Genomic DNA, 10,721 nt, shown 5'->3' on the forward strand with positions numbered 1-10,721 from the left:
TCTGTGAGATCTGTGAGATAGAATGTGTGTCCTTTGGGGATATACTAAACATTCAACAAATAACAAGTGGTATACTGAATGACACAGTAGATATACTTTTAGCTTTTTGAGAATTGGCCACATTATTTTGCAACGTGGCTCCTCCAACATACAACCCAACCAATAGAAAATAAGAATTCCCCTTTCCTAAATTTCTCACCAGGATGTTTTGTTGGTTGTCATGTTGATCTTAGGTATTCAAACTGGAGTGAGATGATTGAATATTATTGAAATATCTCAACCTAAAACTGATAACACTTTGTTCAGATCCCAAGCATATATGTATATGTATGTATATGTATATTTTAATCCCCTATCAGACCTATATGTGGCAAGAGTCTTCTACTCTGGGGGTTTCTTCTTTACTCCATTTGTTATTTCTTCTGCTGTATATATTTATGGGACCCCATTTGTCAATTGTTGCCTTGAGTTTCTGAGTGAATGGAGTCCAATTCATAAAATCCTTTTCTCCACTTCTGTCTTGCGAGCACTGTCTATCTTTTCTTCTAGTGGTTTCAGCACTTGCAATTTTACGTTGAAATCTTCAATCTGTTCGGGGTTGATTTTTTCCATGCAGTGATAGATATGGGTATGATTTTATGAGAATATCTGAATGTTGTATGTAAGATGTAAAGAAAGAAAACTAATCAGCAGTTCTACCAATGATACCTATGTGATACCTATGAACCACAATGGTAACAAACATTGCCCTATATTCTCAAGGATGCAATAGCACACTTACATCTTGTGACTAACCAACAGTCTTCTAATTGAACTTGAAGTCTCCTCTAAACATATATAAATACAAGTAATACAAAATGAACTCACCACATTGCATTCATTAGTACATATATATGTGTGTATATATTAATAATGATTAAGAAAAGTGGCCTATGAATGCAGCAGATTGTATGTATATGTAACATATATATGAGTAGATATTAACAAAAAGAAAGATTTTTAATGGCTATGGAACTTGTATGAGATATTGAACACGTTTGGAGACATTATGAAAGTGCTAGCATGATGGCACACATTTATAATCCCAACAGCTGTAAGATGTATGTCGGAAGGTTCTGAGCTGGATGCTAGCCTGTAATAAAGAGTAAGTGCCTGACTCAGCAAGTCAAAGACTGGGTTTGTAACTTAGTGACAAGACAACTGCCTAAGCTTAACAAAGTTCTCATTTCTACATTTAACACCAAAATTAACAATAAAATTGTGACTGTAATGAATGTTACAGGAGTGTACACTTAAAATATATGTTTTTATGTAAATGTTTATAATATAAAGCAGAGTTATTAGGGATAAGGAGAAAATTGGTTCAAATTAAGAAATTTTAATGAAGTTTAAAATTGTGATTCATACTAATATTGCTGTGTTTGTCCATTATTTGTGACAAATGAACCACCTAATATTTATTGATAATAATAAGGGATAGTAGCATACTTGAGAAGTCAACAGTATCTTTCAAGGATCTGGGTAAAGTAATACTGGAAACAGAATAATCCAGGAGAGTCGAGAAGAATCTAGAAAGTGTCTTTACATGCATTTTGACTAGTGCATGGCTAGAAAATAAAGTATGTAAAATATAAAGCCTAGAAACAGTTTTTATCCAAGGCATAGTGATATATCATCTCTTATGAAAAAAATAAACATTTATTGAGTTTTTTTCATATGACAGATATTTTGTTTACACTTTTCTCAAGCCTGAAAATGATGTTGCAAGTTTACCGTCAAGGAATATATGGATCGTTTACATTAGCATCTGAAAGATGACACATTTTGTAAAAAAATAAAAAATATGTTAATCTGTCAAGAAATCTATGCAATTTTAAGTGTCTCATCACTTGTAATTTCTCAAGTTCCTAGTAAGAAGTTTCATAAGCTAACTATATGAGGTAAATAAAATAACATAAATGGGTAAGAATTAATTTATGAATTGGTAAATGCCAAACATGAAGTAGGTCTGAATATTGGTTATGTTTATGTTGGTTATCTTTGAGTATGAAATTTAAAATTAAAATAATAACCAAACAGACCTAAAATAAAGTATAAACCATAAATAATATCTACACTGCTAATAGCAGAGTATTTGCATGTATAGTATATTTTTAAAAGCTCCCAAATGTACTGGCAATATTATCTTCATAGAAAAATGGACAATTTGAATATATTTCCACAAATAATAAACAGTGATTGAATATTGAGAAATGTAAGAAATGAATTTAAATTTAAGTCAATTTAGTTATGAAAGTTTAAGTACTCAATTCTTTCAGCTTCAATGGTTTATCAGATTAACATAAACTTTAAAATATGCAATATTTTAATGAGAACTACATGTTATAAACTGCATATATTTTTTAACATAAATTCCACTGATGGTAGTTCTATGAAGAGAATAATTTTAAAGTAGATATAAAATTCTGAAGTGGCTGATCTATTATTGTATTCCTTTCTATAAAAGTACTGGAAATTATTTATTCATATAAATTTAATGTAGTTATTTCATAATTTTTTGTGCAATGGCATGTCAACAAAGAAAAACAATATGATGTCAATGTATGGTAAGACAACATTAAAATGGTAAGTAAATGATTTTAATTATAAATTATATAAATACATATAAAACACTGTGCTGATATAAAAGGCTATCTTCACAAACTAAAATAGTATCTATGTTGGATGGTTAAGAATATGCACTGTTTGTCATAATCACAATAATCCTGAATATCAATGTTTGTGGATCCAACATGCTGTCTTCTTTTAATATGCTTATATCACTTTACAGATTTTTCTTGTACTTATAACTTGTGGATACTCAACTGAGGGGAAAATAAATCCCACCAGAACAATAACCACTTAAGTTCTAATAAGTCTCTGGTGATATTAGGGAAGAAATGTAGCACACAGAGGAAAAACTACCATATGGAACAAGAAGTTCCTGAAACCTTGGCAGATGCCTTCAGTTACCATTATGATGCAAAAGCCTTCATATCAAGCTTAGGCATTGTTTATTAGAGTCGAATTTAATGATGTCCTCTAATTGATTCTTATCTAAAATTCAATGATTGCCCTTGTGTTTTTTTTTTTAATTTAGAAAAATATTCTGGATATAGACAGAAACTGCTATGTTTATAAATTGTTTTTATTGGACCTATAAAACCAGAACAAATGTCATATGCATTACATTTTCTTGTCCTACTATTACATGTCTGTGAATTAACACTTTAAATGGTAAAATCTTAGGGAAAATGAGTAACAATCTTTGGTGGCTAATGTTTATGCTCTAGTATGATTTCATATTTTCCTCTGTTTATTTTGGTTTATTTTCATTTACAAGTCTTTTTTGCTAGCCAGCCTATATTCTGAATGAACTTCAAATGCCCTGGTACATGAACATTTCTCTTAACTTGATAATAACCGGTTGTCATAGTGTCTAGCAGTACTCAGACTTGCCTCAGCTAATAATGCACACAGGAATGTACCATTATTTTAGTCATAGAGCAAAACTGGGAACCTGCCAGTTAGAAATGCCCATTAGGAAATGCATATTGTAACATCACTACATTAATTCTGTGAAATTGTCAAGACCTATCACAAAGGCTTGAGTTTCTCAGAGGCATGAGCTGTGATAATCACATGATGGTTTAAGCAGTCTAATCAATGAAACAAAATTTTAATTCGAATTGTTTTATGGTTGTAACCAAATTTATACCAACAAATAATATCTAACCTAATTTACTTAAACATACCTTTAGTGGATCTTTTTTGGAGATGTTTATAAAAGTAATATTCAGAGTGAAGAGATTTGAGCTGCCAAGTCTGAGGCAGCGAGTCGCTGCTACTACAGCTATGGCGTCAGTAATTAACGTGAACACCTCTCATGAGAACCTGATTCATGCTGCACAGGTGGACTATTATGGAACCCGCCTAGCAACCTGCTTCTAGTTTAGGTCTGTCAAAATTTTCGATATATGAAATGGAGGCCAGATCCTTATCGCAGACCTCAGAGGACATGAGGGGCCAGTGTGGCAAGTGGCCTGGGCCCACCCCATGTATGGCAATATTCTGGCTTCTTGTTCCTATGATCGGAAAGTCATTATCTGGAAGAAGAAGAAAAAGGCACTTGGAAGAAGATCTATGAGCACTCTGGACATGACTCCTCAGTGATCTCTGTTTGCTGGGCCCCTCATTACACTGGCCTGATCCTGGCCTGTGGGAGTTCAGATGGGGGCATCGCACTGAAGACCTATACAGAGGAAGGACAGTGGGAAATGAAGATTAACAATGCTCACACAATTGATTGTAATGCTGTCAGATGAGCCCTGGCTGTTAGGCCTGGAAGTCTTATAGACCAACCATCAGGACAGAAATCCAATTATGTCAAGAGGCTTGCAACAGGTGGCTGTGACAACCTCATCAAGCTATGGAGGGAAGAGGATGGCCAGTTGAAAGAGGTGTGAAAGCTAGGGGCACACAGCGACTGGGTTCGAGACTTTGCCTGGGACCCCTCCATTGGCTTGCCCACCAGGACCTTTGCTAGCTGCTCTCAGGACGGTCGAGTGTTTTTTTTTTTTTGGACTGGCCATGATGCCTCAGGCAATATGTGTTGACCCAAACTCCTATACAAGTTCAATGACTTTATGTGTCATGTGAGCTGGTACATCACAGGGGAACATCCTGGGTGAGTCAGGTGGAGACAATAAGATGACCTACCCTGAGGCATCTCTTTAGTCGGTGGATGTGCATCTGTGAGGTCCACAAGGGCCCGGTCCTATGTCAGCCTCCATCTCAGAGGGCTAACAGGGAAAAAACAGGCAGCCTGGTCTTCCTGTTACCTATTCTGGAGCAACCTCCCAGATAACCAGGGATAAGAGTCCCAGTGCTACCAAGAATCCATACCCAGGAGGGCCCACACATGCAACACTGGGTGCTACCTGCCTTACTGGGATTCCATGTGTTTAATAATTTAATATATACCTGAAAGTATTCATGTGAGGAACAGATGACTATTTTTTTTTCATTTTTTTATCGGTTATTTTATTTACATTTTAAATGTTATCCTCCTCCTCAGTTTCCACTCCACAAGCCCCCATCCTCTCCTCCCTCCCCCTGCTTCTATGAGGGTGCCCCCCAAGCTGCCCACTCACTCCTGCCTCAGTGGCCTAGCATTCTCCTATCCTGGGCCATCAAGCCTCCACAGGACCAAGGGGCTCCTCTCCCAGTGATGCCAGATAAGGCAATCCCAGGCTGTATCAGAACTTATAAAATCATATTGCATAGAAAAACGTAATATTCAATGCACCTAGGGAACTTGGTGCTGACAAAACAGGACTGATGCACATTTAAACTCTCAGATGTGGCAGCAGACACGGGTCAGCAGAACTTTAAGCCAGATGGGGTTTCAGAGCTAAGAATAGGAAGTGAAAAGAAGCTCCGACCCCTAAGCAAATACCAACTGCTTGAAAAGAAAACAATAATTCTTTCCAATGGAGTCTTACAGGTAATATTAACCACAGTTAAGTGCAGGCTCCATGCCCAGCAGTAGGTGCTCAACACATAACAAATTATGCCGCATTTTGTGTAGCATTTTTTTATTTTGGTCTCATATTGCTTTGTTAGGGCCTGTTTTATCTTACCGGTCTTTTGTTCATATATTATGGTTTCTCATCTTGTGGTTTTTATGAGGTGTGATGGGTTTTTGTTTGTTTGGGTTTTTTTAATTTTTCTTGTGTTTTCTTTTTTTTTAATTGTTTTTTTGCCTGTTTGTTTTCTAAAGAGAATGAAAGAAAGTTCACAAAGGCATGCAGGCGGTTAGATTTGGACCTTCTATGATTTGCTGCTTCCACAGAACTAGACTGCTCATTCTCATCAAAACAGAAAATAAACTAGTAAAAACTGAAAAAAGCAGTGAGTTTCAAAAGTTATGGCTAATATTACAAGCAAAACTTTTCAAATATCACTTGGTAAATAAATAATTTATTTTTTTAAACTCTTAAATCCTTGGATAATCGTCAGATGATAGTTAACCATGCCATGGCAGAAATGATTAAGATAGGAAATGAAAAGTATAAAAATCTTAAAATTTAAATAAAACCATGTTTTTAAATAATAATAAAATATTTCTAGAATAGTTTCTTTTGGAAAATTAATTTTCTCTCAAGCATTTTGAGAACTATTAACTGAAAAAGCAAACATCACAACCATTACATTATTAATAAGTTTTGAAAGTTCATCAGTATGTGTAGAAATTGCCTTCTTTTTAAACAAACATCACTTGGAGTAGAAAATAATGTCAGTTAGTGAATTTTCTGAGCTTCACTTTATAAACTTAGAACTCTAAATATTTCATAAATTAATTTGCTGGTAGAATTATAGTGAATTTATGAATACTAAAGACAATGAACAAACTCAAGATTCTCCACACAAATGTTGAAAATATATTTTCCTGATGTGCCACTTCTGTGGTTATATATAATTTATTTCAAAAGTATAGGCTAAGATTTTTATGAGCATTTTCAAATAATTTCAAACTTTTAAGACAGACAGTAGGAGAATCTATCAATACATACAGATAAAAATATAATTGCTAAACTCACAATTTAGTATAAAATTTAGTATTCAGTTATGGTTACAGTTGTTGGAATGTGGAAAGTGAACTTTTCATATATATGTAATTCCATATAATTCATAGAGAAATCTAGACTTTAAGCACTGTTCACATTCTTTTTTAATTTTTTATAAACCACTTTTACTACATTTATAAGAATAAATTATTACTCTAGGGTATAGTGGTGTAACACACATTATGTTTGATAAACTCTTAGTCTGTAAATTATGCTTATAGAGGTAAGAAAAAATAACTTTCACTATCTAAAGACAAACACAGAACATAGGATGTTTATAATATAGTTTTAATTTTATAATGAATGACATAGTATATCCTCAAACCCAATTAATTGCTGAATGTATATGTAGAAAAGAAGAGACCAAGATCTAATTTGCCAACACTTTTGAATGTTTTACTAATAAGAACATCAGTGATTTCTCAAATGCTCAATTTGGCTTTACAAAATAACCTGCAGCTAGGTCAATATTATTACATGTGATAGGTTTACGTACTTCCTACGTCTAACTAGTATTCCAGTTTGCATAGACACAGCATTTTATTTATGGTTTCATCATTGGATATACAACTGAGTAAATTCCACAGCTCAGTAAGGGAAAATCATTTTGCAGTGAAGAGGATCTGAAAGTTGATCTTTTTGTGGGTGTTGTCATCAAATCCATTGCTCTTCACTTGTTAAGCAATTACTACCTATCTCCAGCATTCAGTTCATGTCCTTTGAACATGTATTAAGACGTTTTATAACTGGGTCATTTCATTTTAATGTACCTGCCACATTGCTTATATTAACAATGTATGTACTAGTTGTATTATCACTAATGGCAAATACAAGATTCTTTCTCCTCACATCCTTGGCAACATTTGTTTTACGAGTTTTTATTATAATTACTAGATTACAGTTTAATATAATTTATAAGTTGAAAATAAAGAAAGATGTTAGGTTTCAAAGAAACTTGGGAAAAACGGCTGACTGACCAACTAACTTACACAAAGTCTGTTTTGGAATGAAATACATACTATTAGAAATTGGAGAATTTATTTGTGATTTTTTTCTTTTTATGAAATTGTTTGAAAAGTAGAAAGTGGAAATAAGTCTGTCCTTTGGAAGTTAGAAAGAAACCACAAACCATGTTCATGTATTTTCCATTCATTATTGTTCCAACTTAAACTAAACTTTTCATTCCTGTCTGCTCACAAAACTAACTTCTAAACAATGCCACAAGTTTAAATAAGAGAAAAAATTTTTGGTACAGGTATAATCTGTTATTCATACAAAAGTTAGAAAGTCACAATTTTACAAAAACTTCAGGTTTTATTATGTAAACGGGATAATTTTTGCAAAATTGTAATGATTATATCTCACTTGTGCACATCAGCATCAAATAGAGCCAGAACTAGAGTTTATCATAATTTCAGTCTCCAATGCAAAATTCAGCAGAGAAGAAAATCTGAACAAAAACAGTGATGATTCAGATTCTAAAATACATGACGTTATCCATTTATCCAACCACAAAAAATGGATGGCTTTTATTATTAGGTTACAATGGATCAAGATTTGTGTTCACACTAATGTTGCCCTCATTTCCATTTATATTAAACTGGTATTTGTTTTTTAAAGGAGGCACATGAATGAACAGAGCCTTCCACAATCTCTGTTTGTTCAGCTTGTAACATGCACAATAGCAAATTCAATCTTGTTAAGAGGCTTATTCCTCCATTGTAGAAGTTACTTGAATTGCAAGAAAGTTTGAATTTACATAGATTGTGTTTGTGTGAAAGAATGAATTGAAGTTTAAAAGGACATTTTTCTCACTAATAAATTGCTTATGATTCTGTGATTTCAACAATCATTTGCCCATGCTAGTACTCAAATGAGAGAAAAAAATATCTTTATTTAAATATTAGGAAAGCCGAGTTCATCTGAAATGCAAATTAGATAAGACTTCTGAAACTCAAGGACAATTTTTTTATTCAGTCAACTTTGAAGCAAAAAGTTATTCTTTTGATGAAGTACAATTTGGTTTAAATTGGTTAAAAAGCAAAGGGTTCAGAGACACAAAGAACAATTCATTTGAAACTGTATTTTGATATATTTGTAGGCATTTTACTAAGGATAATTTAAGCTATGTATTTGTTACAAAGAAAGACAAAATGGATTCTCATCAACCAATGCATCAAAATAAAATCTTTCTAACAAAATTTAATTGTTGTACCTGATATTGATGTCATTCGTATACAGTGATTCCTATACAATATAGTGATTACTATATTTACTACAGGGTATTAGCAAATGTATTTGTAATAACTGCCATTGGTCACTGAAGCACACAGAAAAATACACACAGTTAAACAAACAATGTGACTCACAAACATTCACAACAATAAATTAAGGAGTTACAATTTCCCATAAGGCCTAACACAGAATGTGGTCTTCGGAAGTCAATTTGCTTACCTGCTGATCTGATAATTTTAGTGTTTTGTTTTGTTTTTATGTGTGTGTCTTAATGAGGAAACAAACAAGATAATACATACCATGTATAAAAATTCAACAACCAGTAAAATTATTAGGAGAAATACAGTTTTTTTCACTTGAAATCTGTGGCAAAATATAACACAATTCTTAATGTCAGTAACAGGCAAATTAATTTTGTTAGAAAATTAAAAAAAAACTAGGACAACAAAAATGAGATATATGATTGCAGAAATTACTCAGTGCTTAAGAGCACTGAATAGTCTTCCAGAGGACCTGGTTTCGCATGGCAGCTTACAATCCTCTGGAACTTTAGTTCCAGGGGATGCAATATTCTCTTCTGGACTTCTCCTACAAAATACTTATAAATACTGATAAACACAAAATAAAATAGTAAGATAACATTTTTAAAAGATCATATTGTATTATACGGAAATAAGATTGTATTTCAAAGCTGAAAGATTTTGGAAAGAAACATAAAATAACTCATTAACATTGCATTTCAGTACAAACATGATATTAACAAATTATAAAGTAAAAATTATGATGAATAAAAGAATCAATTAATTGGATGCTATATTTGAAAATATGTATCATTAGAGAGAATTATTAGAATTAGAAAAAGGTATATATTTTCATAATTTATCTCCAAATGTATATCCTAAAAAGAATAATAAAGATATAAGAAGATTTAACTGAAACCAGCCATGGTGGTACACATCTAGAAATCCAGCACTTTAGAAACGTAGACAGGGAATTCATTCATATTTGATGCTACCATGTTCTATATTATGTGTTCCATATTCTCTGGGACACATATACACACACATTCACTCAATCAATCAATCAGTCATATAATTTTAATAGACACTTTGCAAAAACAAAAATGACATTTTTTTTTTAAACAAAGACATCAACTTGAAAATGCAAATCCCGTAATTTTATGTTTCTATATTTTGTTAGAATACTGGTGCTCAGCTGGCTTCCTCCTTATTTCCCCTTCATTCCAGGATCTTAGTTCATGGTAATATTTTCCCCACACTCAGTGTAAATTTATATGAAAAATAAGTAAGTCTGGGGAGATATCTGTTAGTGGAGTGTTTCTTCTTCTACAAGCATGAGTATCTGTTTTGTTACTGAATTTTGTCCACTGGTAGCCAGCGTTCTACTTTCTCATATCTGGAATGAGTCAGTTCAATTCCAGATTGGTTTTCCTAAATTCTATTTCCAGGGTATGTAGTGAGTGTCTTTAGCAATAGCATTTTACTGTAGGGTAGGCAATTGACTCTTTTGTTTAGTGTGCCTCTGTTCACTGTAATTGCTACTCTCCAGAGACATTTAACCTTATTTTTATTTAAAAAATCTTGAATTTTTAAGCAAAAATTCTAGTTCCAGGTATGGAATACCTGCTATGCATCAACATCCAATTGCTCACAACCAATGTTAACAGTGGGAGGGACTGTTCGAGGGGAGTCAATTTCCTCTTTGGGTCTTATAACACCTGAACATGTATGGATGTATGGTGTACACTCACATAGGCAGGCACACATGTATTCATAAAAACAATATGTATATATATAT

General features: G+C 33.0%; 1 pseudogene; it reads left to right on the forward strand.

The window, feature by feature from the left end:
* The first annotated feature begins 3,894 nt into the window (after positions 1–3,894).
* LOC116091351 lies at positions 3,895–4,906 on the forward strand (annotated as a pseudogene).
* The last annotated feature ends 5,815 nt before the right edge of the window (positions 4,907–10,721 follow it).

The sequence above is a fragment of the Mastomys coucha genome, chromosome X, assembly GCF_008632895.1.
Source record: "Mastomys coucha isolate ucsf_1 chromosome X, UCSF_Mcou_1, whole genome shotgun sequence".
In the NCBI taxonomy this organism is placed as follows: domain Eukaryota; kingdom Metazoa; phylum Chordata; class Mammalia; order Rodentia; family Muridae; genus Mastomys; species Mastomys coucha.